This window comes from Vicia villosa, unplaced genomic scaffold, assembly GCF_029867415.1.
Source record: "Vicia villosa cultivar HV-30 ecotype Madison, WI unplaced genomic scaffold, Vvil1.0 ctg.000449F_1_1, whole genome shotgun sequence".
In the NCBI taxonomy this organism is placed as follows: Eukaryota; Viridiplantae; Streptophyta; class Magnoliopsida; order Fabales; family Fabaceae; genus Vicia; species Vicia villosa.
Genome location: NW_026705213.1, coordinates 937,627 through 944,534, shown reverse-complemented (window position 1 = coordinate 944,534; position 6,908 = coordinate 937,627). Strand labels below are relative to the sequence as shown.

Sequence of the window (6,908 nt, the reverse complement as noted above, 5' to 3'; positions counted from 1 at the left end):
CTAAGTTTTCTGTTAGAAATAGCGTCATAGGCCCAATTTTTTTAAGAATTTGATCGAATTTCGATTGAGGTTCTTCCCTTTGGTGGATTGCAGGCGTTCTCTGATGGGTGCTATGCATCTTTTGGTGAAGCTTTAACCGATTTCTGGGTTACCATTGGGGTTTCATCTTTGTTTTTTATGGATGGCTCTTCGATTTAGGGCATGACGGGGGTTTTTCATCCCCAGATCAGTTTCACGCCTTTTCACTTGATTAGAAGTGGAAGGGTGGATTTGATTTTATCATCGAATTCACTTGTATCCTCTGTTTTTCAGGTGATAATGGACTAAAAAGTAGATGATGAGACGCTTTCCTCCACCTCGGTGTTGTCTTCAGCCACTCCTCCATCTGAGCAGGAAGTCATCGTGGAGGACTGGGCAACGACCGAGGTGCTCGAATTAGAATGTCATTTTGCTACGGACAGTTCGGGCGTCCACACTGTTGTTGGGGGACATGTGGGTGAAGGTTGAAATTTGGAAAAAAATGATTGGTCCGTCTCCGTGCCCGATGTAGACGAATGGTTGTGCAACACCTATCCCCCGGACCTAATCCCAATATATGAGATTGTTTTCAGGGAGATGGGGTTTCGGGTGCCGTTCACGGATTTTAAGATTTCCGTTTCAACCACTTGAAGCTCGCGCCCAACCAACTTCATCCGAACTCTATTGCCTTTCTCTGGGCTTTCGAGTTGACATGTCAGTATCTGGGGATTGGGGCCACACTTTCGCTGCTATTCTATTATTTCCACGTGCAGCACAAGATGGACCACGAGCGGTATAGCTGGGTTTCTTTGAAGCAGGCGAAGAAACTCTTTAAACCTTCTCTTACTCCCTCAAGCATTTCAAGACACGCTACTTCCTACTCCGACCTCAATCAACGGCAGCTCGGGACTTGGTTTTTTGGCTTGTGCCGATGAAGGATGCTCGTGGTCAACTGGTCTTGACCGATATTGGTGACCCGAGGATGATGAGGAAGCCGAAGTTGCGGTTTCAGTGGTCATTAGATCACTTTAAATATACTACCGACCAATACATTACCAGACTTGGAGAGCTGGACGAAGATGACTGGGCCGCTTTTAAGGAGTTGTCCGGCTTTGTGCGGAGCTTTTCCCTGGTACAAAAGGTGGATTATGCAGGGAGACCGGTGTTTGATGCTGACGGGGAGCCGGAATTGGAGCCTCGTTCTATTAATATTAAGGAGTTTGTTAAGTGTGACTCAGTCGAGGGGGCCATGGGTCTCCTGGGTACCCATTTTATTTATGCAACTTGTGCTAAGTGTTTGCCCGTTCAAGTTTTTACTAACTAATTTCTTGTTTGTCTGTTTTGCAGGATCAATGGCGAGCACGTAGGACCGAGTTTGATTACAGGGCCAAAGCGTCTAAGAAGGGTGCCGCCACTTGCAAGACCCCAATTCTACCCCGGTAATTATTAAGAAAAATCAGAGTTATAAAATTCTATTTCGACAAACAATTGGAGTATTACAATTTAACTTAAACAACCATATCATGCCATCATAGATACATAACACCACTTCATAGATGAACTAAAACCACATGAATTAACTTTATTAACATTAAGCAGCAGAACAACATTAATCGACTTTGATAACATAGCATCTTTCAACTTAAAACCATTTTAAACATCAACAATTACTTTCCATGTATCAACATAGTTATTCAACAACAAAATCAAACAACTAAATAACTAGCGTTCACCCCTCGGGTGTTACGTATCAAAGAGACAGCCCGACTTAGACTAACGACAACTAATCCTTCAATTCTTGAATACCTGCACGTTACCAACAAAGGGTAACATTCAAGCAGAAGGGTGAAAATTCAAATCATTATAAATAAACATAATATGGGAAACGTAAAACACAACAAGAATACATTTCAAGAATTCATCACTCTTCACATAAACATGCATTCATATACAATATCTTAAGATTCACATGTTTAACTCATTCGATAAAGCTCCACAATTCCAAGTAATCAAACATAATTACCAAACAATGTACATGATCATATTTCACCAACATATGGATTCTAAGTACATAACCCTTCTAACACATTCATAAAGTAACAATTGTATATAAGTATAATCATATTTCAAGTTTAAGGTAATCACATCTCTTACCACATGTATTCATCATCAACCAACATGGTTCACATATTCCACATATACACATATGCCATTAATACATGTATCTTCACATTCTCATTATTTATATTTTTAATCACATATATCACATCCACAATGCATCAACAATTCATATTAAATGAATTCAACTTTGCAATATGCATTCACACATCATAGCAACCACTTCATCATTACAATGACTCGAATGCAACTCAATATTATGCATATGCATGTGATACCATTCGGAGTAAAACTCCCAACTTAAACAATTGCCATTGGGCCAACTTAAACATTTTCCACTTGGGCCAACTTAAACATTTGCCATATAGGCCAACTTAAACATTTGCCACTTGGGCCAACTTAAACAATGCAATGGATGCGACTCGAATGATGCACACCCAAAAATACAATATAAACAACACGTCACAACATTGTCTAAACAACATCAACTCAATGCCAAGGTTCTATGACAATAACCATATCTTTACTATCATAGTAACTTACACTACTACATTTTTGGCCTACAGCCACGCTAAAATTTTCAACAGCTCAGAAAATGTGGCCACATATATGATTTGACCAGGGTTTTCAAAGCGTAGAATTATGTTATAAAATATTGAATCCGGAGTATTAAACTGTGGCCTTTACTTCAATTGCCACGGTTAGACAACTGCAGATATTTTTAGCCGCAAAAGAAAACCGCGGCCTTATAATTTTCACTTCAAACTGTGGCCCAACCCTAAAATAATATATCCCTCCAAAATTTCCCTCTTTTTTTTGTTTTCCCTCTCATAATTATTTTCTTTTATAATTTTTTTAGATTAAAAAAGTAAAAGAAAAATTGAAAAGATAAATACACAAACCCTAAAATCAATCAAGCTCTCTCTTCCTTGTCTTTCCCAAACATACGGTGTCGCTCCTTCTCCTCCAGTCTCCTCTCGGCGTTTACAGATGCCGATGAAACAACGACGTACGCTGGCGTCATGAACGAGTGACGAACACCGAACACCGATTTACACCGATTCAACTGATTTGAGTTTCAGAAAACGGTTTCTTTTACGAACTGATTCTTGTGTTTGTTTTTCAGAAACTGAAAGCTAGTTGGAGACTTGCTTTGGCGGACAGTTATTGGTTTTTTAGGATCTGCGTTTGGAACTATTGGTGGTGTTGGTGGTGGTGGCATTTTTGTTCCTATGCTTACTCTTATTACCGGTTTTGATACAATGTCTGCTGCAGCTCTTTCCAAATGTAAGAATTCAAACCATATCATTGTCCATTTTTAAATTGCAAAAATGTCTTCAACCCTTCATTCAAATTGCAAGCCGGTGAAACACCACACCATCATTTCTCCACCACTATTTTCCATATGTCATTCTCTTTTCTCACATATATCGATTGCTGAAACAAAACAATATCCATTGTTCTCTCTTTTTGCAACATCCGTTAACAATCGAATGAGACAGCGGTCGTTCCGGTCTTTGTTCTTTGATTGTCCAGATTCACGCTTCTCATCTCCTAACAACAACTGGTTATTAAATTCTAGTGAGTCCTTAACCTTTAATTTCTTCTAAATGTGAAAATACCAAAAATAATTTCAAAACCCTAATCTCCTATTTTACCCCAATATTAGAGAGAGTCTGAAGTGAGCGGGAAATGTCTGCATCTGAAGCTTAGAAGAAGTTCAAGGAAGGGAAAGAGGTTTTTAATGGTTGACAACTCTTGTTATCTTGTATTACGCGTTGGGATAACGTTTCCCTTCACTAAGGTCTTGTCGGTATTAATATTAGTTGCGTAGCTTCTGATCGAGACAACTTTCCCCTCAATGTATTTCTAAGTTTTTGTAATTTTTGTTCTGATTTCTGTTTAAAATTTATATAATCTATGTTGTGTTCAAATTGTGCGGTTTCATAGATCCGTTATCTTGTCAATGCTTGTATTGGACGTTGAAGGATGTTTCTAAACATGGGAAAGCATATGAGATATGAATTTGAAGTTCTAATATCTTTTAGAAATTATTTATTAACTATTTATATTTTTTGTTGTTTTTTTTAATTTATGAGATTGTTGGTCATAAGGTGCAACTCGGTCATGGAGATACCATTCAACATTTCAACATGATAGGTTAATAATGGTATTTGAACAAGTTTATTGTTGTCAGATTCTTCTTATTGTAGAGGATATTATATTTTATTGAATGCTTAATTGGCATCATTTAATTGTTTAATGGAGTTAAATTTCCCTTTTGGTTCTGCTATACTTCAATGCAATCCACCAATGTTTAAGCATGTTTTTCTTTTTTTTGTTAATTAATTGCTAATATAAAATATTTAGCCAAAAGTTTGCTTAATTTGTTATAGGTCAGTGAAAGTTGTTACTTGTGAGTCATTGAACAATAATGTTAGGATAATCAACGGAGTATCATCACTTTTGCTAGCATTAGTTCCTGGAAATGCAAAAATACTTAAAGGTATTCATGGTTGGGAACTCATACTTACTTTTCTAGGACCATAGTTTCCGTGTTGGATGGAGAAGACTTTTTCATTATTGCATTAGTAGCTATAAGACAAAGTTTTTGTATAAAATGCTATCAAGTAACAATCTATTTTCTTCACCGTGTTTGTTTCCTTTTGTAGTGGCGCGTCTTCTTTCAACCAATTCATTCACGAACTTTCTATGGATTCCGATAATTCAAGCCTCGAATACTTATCATTGTAGAAGAAGATAGTGATAGATATTAATGCCATCCGTCTCCCGCATCTCATAGTTCTAGAGCCTCTGAAGCTGCTTTTACAAGAAACAGTGGGCATCAGATGAACTGGGTCCCATATATCTTACTTTGGATTTTAATTTCTCTAAAATTCTTTTTGAGGATTTCACTTGTCTTCTCCATTTAGCTTATTTTGTCGTGTCAAAATCCCTACATATCTCTAGAGAGAAACACCCTTCACATTTACATGCATATAAGAGAGTGCAAAGCCTCAAGGATCACTTTATCCACCATGTTGCTTCATATTTACATGCATATAAGAGAGTGCAAAGCCTCAAGGATCACTTAATCCACCGTTCTATATCCACACTAGGGGAGGAAGACGCCACACCTTCTGAAAGGAAAATCAACTATTAGTATTTGAATACAGAGGCGGTAACATGTCAGGATGTCATAAACAATCTCGGGTAAATGCTGTCGAGTAGCTTCCTTTATATACGACCTAGATTGCTTGCTGCCAGAAATCTTAAACATTCGTGTAGCTAGAACATCGGTGGTTGTTGGATCTAGCCCAAACACTTCAAATTTTAAATCAAATTTTTAGCTTGAAATCTAGACCGTCTGATCTCGATCGAACAACCACCTATGTCTTGAGTTTGTTGATTACTAGCAAAGCAAATTTATTTATATATGTTTGTTTTATTTTGGAATCTTATTTTCCAACTTCATGATTTATCATTACTCTTGCGACAGGTATCGGTACAAAGCTATTCACGTGATTACTGCTGATGGATATATTCTTCTTTTGGAAAGAATACCTAGGTAAAACATTCACTTTTTACCAAAATTTAAATGGATCTTCGTCAATTTAGTGATATACCCCTTTGAGTTCAGCACTTATATATAATTAATTACTATATAATTCAGAAATGGACAAGTCTAATCCCTATAATTTGACAGGAGAGATGCTAAAAAAGTTGTTTTTCTTCTACATGGTGTTTTGATTCATCAATGGAGTGAGTTATGTTATCTCTATTTTGCTCGTTTATTGAGATTTAATTTACTTATACAAATTAAAGGATTTAATAAGTATACACGTTTGAAAACTCGTATTTGGAAGACATATTTTTGTGATTTAGTTAACTTATAAACTTTTTGCTTACTTTGACTCAGTTGGGTATATAATGGTATTGTTGGATCTGCAGCTTTTGCGGCCTATGATCAAGGTTTGTTATATAATCTTAAAGTTAATATATGTACTGTCGCAAACAATTTCTTTCCGGAATTATTAAAGTTTTTGTTCTATCTGTAGGGTACAATGTATATCTTGGGAAGTTTTGCGGTTTGGTTTCTAGAGAACATGTCAACAAGAACATATCATCGCGTCAGTAAGTTCTCAAAACGAATTTCATTAATCAATTTCAACTATAGATTGTAAAACCTTTTTATTCAAATATCATTTAAACACACTCTCTTTCCACGGTTAGAGAAGCTAGATTTATTTTATATGTTGTACTTTTTGTCTTTGTTATTTTTTAATACTTGCTTTCTTCAAATTCTTCACAACTTCATTTAATCATTTAACCTATAAAATTAATTCATTTTAACTTCATTTTTTGAACACTTCTCATTTAATATATCTATTTTATGAATAATCAATTAAATCACAAAAATATTATTTATTTGATATATTTTTATTAGGTTTAAAATAACATATTTTTAAGTATTTTAAAATACTTTAAATTTAGTTTTCATTTGATTTTCAAAACTTAACCTCTTGTACATATTTTTGTGATTAAAACCCTAATCATTTAGGTCTTAATTAGGTATAGACCTTGCCTTTACCCTAATTAAGTTGACTTTTGTTAATATTCCAAATTGTTTTCAATCTCCGATCTAAACAGACGATACAGGTTTTCAGACAACAAAACCTTGTATCATTTCAAACGATCATTCAACTGTTTCTCATAAACAGTAAATAAATCTCTGGGCCTCTATTAGAGTGTAAGACCCAACACCTTCTTTC

The 6,908-nt window shown here is 35.6% G+C and overlaps 1 pseudogene; it reads left to right on the top strand.

The window, feature by feature from the left end:
* The first annotated feature begins 949 nt into the window (after positions 1-949).
* Positions 950-6,016, top strand: LOC131628385 (uncharacterized; annotated as a pseudogene).
* The last annotated feature ends 892 nt before the right edge of the window (positions 6,017-6,908 follow it).